This window comes from Oryza glaberrima, chromosome 3, assembly GCF_000147395.1.
Source record: "Oryza glaberrima chromosome 3, OglaRS2, whole genome shotgun sequence".
NCBI lineage: Eukaryota > Viridiplantae > Streptophyta > Magnoliopsida > Poales > Poaceae > Oryza > Oryza glaberrima.
Window position 1 is genome coordinate 14,095,376 of NC_068328.1, and position 9,593 is coordinate 14,104,968.

Below are 9,593 nucleotides of genomic sequence, written 5' to 3' on the forward strand. Positions count from 1 at the left end.
GCCGAGTTTTTGGACATTTAAATCTACACCACTTATGCCGTATCGCCACGAAAACGCTACCGATCGCGTGATCACTTTCGTACATACAGAGGACATACACATATGAAAAATCTATATGTTATAGTATAAAAAGATGCCCGTGCGTTGCACTCAGTCAAAGGAAAAAAAAGTGGTAGCCAGTGGGTGGGAGCATAAAGCCACCAAGTTAATTGAGGTTATTATAGGTGAATTGAATCTTCATGGTGAAAAAAAAAAGACGCTAACATAACAATTATTTGTTGCTCTAAATCCACTGATATGGATGATTATAAGAAAACTATTAATACCATTTTAAAATAAAATTATGTATTACAGACTAAAGTTTGAAAGCATAAAAAGAATTTACTCTTATCATGTATTATTATGAGTCGGTTGTAATGCATAGTTATTTTTTTTGGTGATAAACACTTTTTTTTTCAAATTGTAAAGAGTAGCTATAGTAGAAGAAATGTTTTTGGCTGGCTATCAGATCAAGCTCACTGTACTCCAATCACATAATCGCTTTCACTCTAAAAAATTCAGAAGGAGATCGAACAATGAATAAAGCTTGCATCCCTCGTTTTTCTATCCATTGCCTTGTTTCCGCTCACTCGCTCTCTGGCCGAATCTCCAATGGGGAAGTTCACGCTTCCCGCTAAAGGAGTTTTACCCTCCGACAATATCCTTCATTAATAGAAAATAGTATTGATAGGTGGACAATTAGAGAGTATTGAAAAAATAAAAAATTTTAATTTAGGGGTTGATGATATTTAAGTGGTAGAAAGAATCAACTTATTTTCAAATCAAAATAGAGAGTATGACACTGTTAACTTTTGGAAACAATTTGTTTAATCATTTATCTTATTAAAAAGTTGGCGTAAATATGAAAAAAGTAAGGCATACTTAAAATACCTATTATGATAAAACAAATAAATACAAAATAAATAATGATGGTTTTAGAAAAAAAAACAAAATAAATTATGCTCACATAGTTTTCTAATAAAATGAATTATTAAACCTAATCTTTAAAAAGCCAACTAGGTGGCGTATATATTCGATAAAGTAAATTACACTAACAGTCCCTAAACTTGTTCGCCTGTGTTGTCTAGGTCCTCGAACATTGAGGGCTCCTTTAAAATACAGGATTAAAAATAGGAAGAAATAGAAAAAACACATAATTTTAATAGGAATACAAGTGCAAAACAAATGATTATAAAATATAGAAAAACACATGAATCGTTGTTTGATTTGGCCACAGGAATAGGACGAGAGAATAGACTCAGGAAATTTTTCAAGAGGTTGAAGTTTTTGCTAAGTTTTCTCCAAAATCTATATGTAATATATGTAATGAGCCATTCCTTAGGAATTTGGTAGGATTTGGAAAGTTCCGGTCCTTTGTATCGAAGAGGTTATATGATTTGAATCCTATAAAATTTCTCCCTAAATTCATTGATTTGAAGGGTCCAAATTGTTTTTTAAGTCCCCAACCTTTTGAGAGTGTGTTATTCCAGTCCCAAATTACAATGACCCATTTAGGATCCTCTCGCATGGCAGATAAACATGAACATTGACTCATTTTGTTTTATCTTTTATCTCCTCTTCTTCCTTCCTATTCGTGTGGGAAAAAGAGAAAAAAGAAAAGAAGACAAGGGAAATGTGGAGGAGATGAAAAAAAATTTGAGACCAGAATGTTTACATGGAATGTCACTTTAGTGTCTATGTAGCATGTCACTTAAGCGCCACATAGGATCATGGAGCGGTCATGGCAATATGGAATACTTATGACACTCTAATTAGTTCGAGGACATAAAAATATAATGGGGCAATTTTGTTCTTACCCCTATTTTCACATTCAATTGTGGTTTTGCTCCTGTTTTTTTTGGGATTTTTGTTTTCCCCCATTTGTTTGGAACTAAGTCAAATTTTACTCCTACTATGGATGGTCAAGTTGATGGTGTCAAGTTATTGGCAAAAAGACATTTATACCCTTACTTGCTATTGCACATTTGCCCCTATATTTATTCATCAGTAATCGTGCAATTTTCTCTCATTTTGCACATGCAGTTAGCAACTTGATTTTTTTAAAGATATTTTATACCAAATGATTTTTTTACGAACATTGATGAACATAACAATTCCGAAGAATATCAGCAAAATTTTGAAACAAATCACCACGTTCAGACATCAGTGTACTAGCTATAGTTCGTACGGTTACTTCAATTCACTGCACTGAGCTAGTACTATTAGATCATTCCCAACTCAATGACTAGGATGGTGTCCATAACATTAAATAAGCTGCCACCTAGAATGAAAAATGATATGACAAGTGAATAAATGAGGAAAGAGAAGGAAACCATGTCTTGCATGAGACATGATTTCTACACAATATCCAAGGCATCATGTGCGATAAGTAACATTAAATTTAAGTGTGGAATAATGGTGTTTGCATTAGAAGAGTAGCGTTTAGTACTTGATAATATGGAGTCTATGGAAACTTTGTTTAATGTCTTGGGTTGGGAATGGTCTTATCCAGCCAGACGAGGAGATGCTGAGCGGTGCTATTCCCAGCCGGGGCCCGGCGCTGCCGTTGAGAACCATTATATCGCTCCAAGAGCACGACATATATTAGGGGTCTGTTGAGATCCCTGGAAAAAATTTATACCTTGTCACATCGAATATTTGGACACATACATAGAGTATTAAATATAAACGAGAAAATAACTTATTGCACAGATTGCATGTAAATTGCAAGATGAATGTTTTAAGCTGATAATGTAGTGTTACAGTAAACATTTTCTAATGATAGATTAATTAGGCTTAATAATTTCGTCTCGCAGTTTACAGGCGGATTCTGTAATTTCTTTTATTTTTAGACCATGTTTAATACTTCAAATGCGTGCCCGTATATTTGATGTGATACGCCAAATAGTAGATCAAAACAGCCAATCGGCTGACAAGCCGATGGAGTAGTTCCAGCCGATAGCCGATAATAGCCGATGCCGATACCAGCCGATAACGATAGGGTTTAAGCAATCGGCTATATGTCAAATGTAGATAATGATATAAAGGCAATCGGCTGATGATGATGTAATATAGCAATATAATCTAGTAGAAACCAATCGGCTAACAATATGATATAGTAGAACAAGTATTGATCCGAAGGTTAAAGCACCCATCGGCTAGAGGTCCGATGTCATGAAATCCACAAGATTGGATTAAACAATGAAACCTTTGTTGTCATCGGCTAAATCCAACTTATATGTATATGCAATCCTTATGAGCCGATGCAACGTCCAGATAACTCACCGGCTGAAACCCCGATGAAACCCTTATTGGCAATCAATAAGCAGGCTAGAGATTATGGTTCTAAGCACTACTTAGTAGATCAAACTTAACTGATGCAGCACTAAGTATGAAAAGAAACACAATGTCTAGACAATCAAGCCGTTGACTGATTTTCATGGTGGTAGATGCCTAGGCTAATCTAATCTAGCAACGCGATTTAGCCGATACCGGCAGGAACCCTAAAGCGAGAGATAGCCGATAGACCTAAATTGATATGCTAAGACTAGATTAACAGAGACATGATAAATAGATAGGCAATTATATCATCCAAACCAGAGCAATCCAAGAGGTCGAATGTACTGATGCAGCCTTGAACGACGCCGACGTAAACGATACAATTGCCTGGGCCGACGGAACATTGGACTTACCCTTTCGTCGGAGATCGAACACCGATGCCAAGTTCCGTCGGAACTTAAAAAACAAAAGTAGAAGTAAAAAGGGTGGCGATGCGCCGAATTGCATTGATCGTGAAGATAGATTACATAGACCCCGGGTGTACATATTTATACCCATGGGTTGATACAAGTCCTTGTCGGACAAGAAAGAAACTAACCTAAAGAAAAAAAGAAAATATAAAGTCCTTATCGGACACTAAACACACTTTCCTAAAGATAAAAGGAAACTAACAAACTATTCCTAATTAATAGATAAACTGCCATGCCGCATCGTCTTTAAACTCGGTCACTTAGGGATAAGCTTCCTTTAGTAGATTGATTTTCTTAACCGAATATAGCAGGAATCCGACTACTGACGACTTGACAATTCTCATCGGCTAATCTCAGGACTTCGAAGCCGATGCTGACTCTCAGCCGATGACTACTCCGGGCTTACCAAATTTCACTGTTAACACGCGCGTGCCGCCGCCGCCTCATGCTGCGCACCCCCTCCGCCGCGAAATCGCCACCGCCGCCTCTTTTGGGAGAGAGAGAGGGTTGGGGAAAAGATTTTTTTTTTTAGTGTTACAGCCGGAGGCTATATGTTTTCCGATTCAGGATAAATCCAAACCGTCTATTACATCAAACGGCTGAGATCGATCTCGCCACGGGCCGCGCACAGCTGGGCCGCGCTGTGCATTATGGGCCGCATGCGTTAAGGTCCCAAGCTGGCCGGGCCGATGTTATAATGTGTACTTGGCCATTTTCTCTTTTCGATTTCCCTTTAAGTATTTTTATTTACAGATTTGCATTAGTACCTTTTTGGATTGCTTAAAAATTGCTGAAAAATTATGAAAAATTTTATGACTGTTTATAAATTAATTCTAGCTAAATGGAACCAATGAGAAATTTGGCTAGATATTTGTTTTTTCATGATGTGAATTTATTTTCTGACCAACGTTGATTATAAATTCACGAAAATTTATTTATGATTATGTTTCCCAAAATTATTTCTGCCCAACGGTGATGTAATTAGGGGAATTTATTTCTGTTTAATTATGTAATTAATTGAGCCAACGCATATTAATTGCATATATGTACTTATGAATATTTTTTCTTCATGATTTTTCAGCTTTTGGTCAGATCCGACTCATTGAGCCTCTTGATGGGCTAAGTGGAAGGCTGACGTGTTACTCAACTTAGGCATACTCAATTATGATTATGCCATTAGAGAGGACCGTCCTGAGGAACCTTTTAGTGTTGAGCACGATTATGAGGAGAAACTGAAGTTATATCGTGAGAAAACTAATGAATGGGAGAAGTCCAATAGGATTTCTCTCATGTACATCAAGAGTGCCATATCAAATGTCATTATTGGTGGTATTGAGGACTCTGATGATGTTAAGACATACTTAGAAAACATTGATAGGAACTTCAGGAGTTCTTCTAAGTCTTACGCTAGCTCTATAATTAAGCGCCTAACGTCCATGCGCTATAATTATAAAGATGGTGTGAGAAAGCACATTATGCAGATGGGTGCTATGAATGGAGAGCTTAAGAGTATGGACATGGGAATTAATGATAATCTTCTAGTCCACTTTATCTTGAGTTCACTTCCTTCTGATTTTGAGTCTTTCATTATTAACTATAATAATCAGAGGGATAAGTGGTCCATTGAAGAACTCATTTCTCATTCTGTTGAGGAGGAGGATCGTCAAAAGGCTGACAAACAGAAGCATAAGGATCAGCTGAACCTCCTTCATGGTGCTAAGGGCAGTAAGAAAAAGTTCTATCAAGGGGAGTCCAGCAACTCCCAAAACAAGAAGAAGAAGCCCAACACCCCTTCCACTCAGGCTTCTAATGGTGCTCATAAGGGCAAATCTCAGGTTCCAGCAGGTCAGAACTCTGCTGGTAAGTTCCTTTGCAAGTTTTGCGAGGCAGAAGGTCATGCACAGAGGGACTGTGAAGGCTGTTGGGCTTGGCTTGCTAAGAAAGGTACTAATGTTGATATTGTCTCTAATGTTGATGAATTAATTTACGTTGAATTTTCTCATAAATCATGGTGGATTGACTCAGGTGCCACTGTGCACGTTGCTAACTCATTACAGGGATTCCGTTCCGTAAGGACGCTAAGAAAGGGGGAGCGGATCCTAAGAGTGGCTGATGGAGCTGAAATTAAAGTGATGGCCGTTGGGGAGCTTCATCTTCGACTTCCAAGCGGCAATAATCTTTTACTTCATGATGTTCTTTATGCTCCCTCTGTTAAGAGGAACCTTATTTCTGTAATGGTTTTAACGAACAGTGGTTATGATTGTAATTTTTCTAAGGACAAATGCTTTATTAAGTATAATAATATTGATATTGGTCTTGCTAGTGTGCAAGACAAGCTCTGTTTGCTCTCTTTGGATAATCATATTATGAATATATTGAATGCATGTAATGATAGTGAGACGTCTTCAAAATTGTGGCACTGTCGTTTAGGCCACATTTCTAAGGGGAGAATGGAGCGTCTCATTAAGGAAGAGATACTTCAACCCTTAGATTTTTCAAATGCAGATCATTGCTTAGATTGTATGAAGGGAAAATTCACTAAGAAAATTAAGAAAGGAGCTACTAGGAGCAGTGTCCATTAGAGATAATCCACACAGATATATGTGGACCGTTCCCAGTAACATCTGTTGATGGATATGACTCGTTCATTACCTTCACAGATGATTTCTCCCGTTATGGATATGTTTTCCCCATTATAGATAGATCTGAATCACTCGATAAGTTTAAATATTCAAAGCTGAGGTTGAAAATCAGCATAATGCAAAAATTAAGGTAGTGAGATCATATCGAGGAGGAGAATTTTATGGGAGACATACTCCTTATGGGCAAAGTCCTGGTCCATTTGCCCAATACCTTCATATACATGGAATAATTGCCCAATATTCCATGCCTGGAGAACCACAACAAAATGGAGTGGCTGAGCGTTGCAATCGTACACTTATGGACATGGTACGGAGTATGCTTAGTCATTCTACTTTGTCTGTGAATTTATAGATAGAGGCACTTAAAACAGCTGCACACATACTCAATCGAGTTCCAAGTAAGTCGGTACCCAAAACACCTTATGAATTATGGACCGGAAGAAAACCGACATTAAATTATTTTCGTGTGTGGGGTTGTCGTGCTGAGGCAAGAATATTTAATCCACAACTAAAGAAATTAGATCCTAAGACTGTAAGCTGCTATTTTATCGGATACCCTGAGACATCTAAGGGGTACCGATTTTATTGCCCGGACCGTGTCACTAAATTTGTGGAAACTAGACACGTCGTATGCTTAGAAAATAATGAAGTCTTGGGGAGCTCACAGGAAAGTGTTAACGACCAAATTTGGTAATCCAAGGATCGGATGTGGAGGAGGAATCGAGATGGAAATCGAGATAGAGATTGTCCCAGAAATAGAGTGAAGATCAGCTGAAGTCCAAGAGAAATTAATCTTGAGGAAATTCGGGCTAATGTTACACCGGAAATCCAAGAGAATAATATTCCAATAAATTTGGCACCTCATGTTGTACCTGTGACTCAGATCGTGGTAGCACCAGAGGAAAATTCTGGTGATACCGACTCTGTTGAAAATAATAATGAATTAAATAATGACACTCAACAGACTTCTGAGGCACAAAATGAAGAAATTATAGAAGAACCTTCTCAACCGTCAGTGATCGAAAATGAACCACTTAGAAGATCACAACGGGAGAGGAGATCTGCCATTCCAAATTATTATGATGTTTATTTAGGTGAAAATATTGGGAAGGTAGATGATCCTACCTCATTCAAAGAAGCAATAACGAGTGAACATTCATCCAAATGGCTTGAAGCTATGGAAGATGAATTAAAATCTATGAGTCATAATGGAGTCTGGGACTTAGTAGAAATTCCTAAAGGAGCCAAAACAGTAGGCTGTAAGTGGGTCTACAAAACTAAGCTTGACTCCAAAGGGAAAATCGAAAGGTTCAAGGCAAGGCTTGTAGCGAAGGGTTTTTCACAAAGAGAGGGAATAGATTACAATGAAACCTTTTCTCCCGTCTCTAAGAAAGACTCATTTAGAATTGTCATGGCGCTTGTTGCTCATTATGATTTAGAGCTCCATCAGATGGATGTAAAGACTGCATTTCTTAATGGTGAATTGCATGAGGATGTATACATGGCACAACCCGAGGGTTTTGTTATGGAAGGCAAGGACCATTTGGCTTGCAAACTTAAGAAATCTATCTATGAACTTAAACAAGCGTCAAGGCAATGGTACCTTAAATTCGATGAAATAATTAAGAGATTCGGATTTAAGGAGAATGAGGTGGATAATTGCATTTACATTAAGACTAAGGGTGGAAAATTTATAATACTAGTACTCTATGTGGATGACATACTGTTAGCAAGCAGCGACATTAATATGTTGCATCAGACTAAAGAATTTTTGGCATCTAATTTTGATATGAAGGATCTCGGTGAGGCATCTTATGTTTTAGGCATTGAAATACACCGAGATAGGTCTAAAGGAGTACTGGGATTATCTCAGAAATCATACATTAGCAGAGTACTAAAAAGATATAATATGAGTAAGTGCTCTGCAACACCTGCTCCAATAGTCAAGGGTGATAAATTCGGATTATTTCAAAGCCCGAAAAATAAATTAGAATCAGATCAGATGAAAATGGTACCATACGCTTCAGCTGTCGGAAGCCTTATGTATGCTGAAGTCTGTACGCGTCCAGACTTAGCATTTGTTACCGGGATGCTTAGCAGATTTCAGTCCAATCTAGGATTAGACCACTGGAAGGCTGTTAAAAAAGTCTTGCGTTATTTCCAAGGCACTAAGGATTACATGCTCACATATAAGAAGTCTGAAGAACTTGAAGTCCTAGGTTATTCAGACGCAGACTTTGCGGGATGTGTAGACACTAAGAAATCCACATCAGGTTATGTATTCACTCTCGCAAATGGAGCTATTCATGGAAAAGCTCTAAATAAACCTTGACTACATCGTCGACAATGCAGGCTGAATTTGTGGCATGTTATGAAGCAACGGGGCAGGCCGTATGGCTTAAGAATCTTATCCCGGGTTTAAGAGTGGTCGACAGCATTTCTAAACCAATTACATTATACTACGATAATAAAGCTGCGGTATTCTATTCAAGTAACAACAAGTCGAGTGGTGCTGCCAAACACATCGACATTAAGTATCATGTTGTGAAAGATAGAATCCAGATCAAACCATTAAGATTGAGCATATTAGCACTAAGTCAATGCTCGCGGATCCGCTCACCAAAGGCTTACCTCCCAATTTATTTAAAGATCATGTAGTCGGCATGGGAATAACTGATTGCCTTTGATTAAGACTAAGATCCTAGAAATAGAGGCATTAGTCCTAACTAACTCCCATTAAGATTAGATAGAGTTCTTTCAAAGTTTTGTAGTGAACTATAGGTACCGGAGTCTTGGTAGGATATGATAACTACCCTGATGCGTTGCCTTAGTAAATCTATTTTTCTAAGAATAAACTCATTAGCCTCAAGATCAGGGGGAGAATGTTAGGAAAGTTTATCTCTCGGCATGGAAATCGAGAGGAAATCTCGGATGGCCGTTTTCCACCTGGTGCCTACGGGATTAACGCGATTCAATTTCCATAATTACGTGATTACGCGCATTGATCGGTAGCGCCAAATCTTTCTATATTTTGGATTTCCCCCGATCTCCCGCAGCGCCATACTAATAGGGGAGGCCGGTGTCATGGTGAGATGACGATCTCTTCACGACCTTCTTCTCCCCGAAAATCCCAAAAACCCTATCCAATCAATTGAGCGCTGGA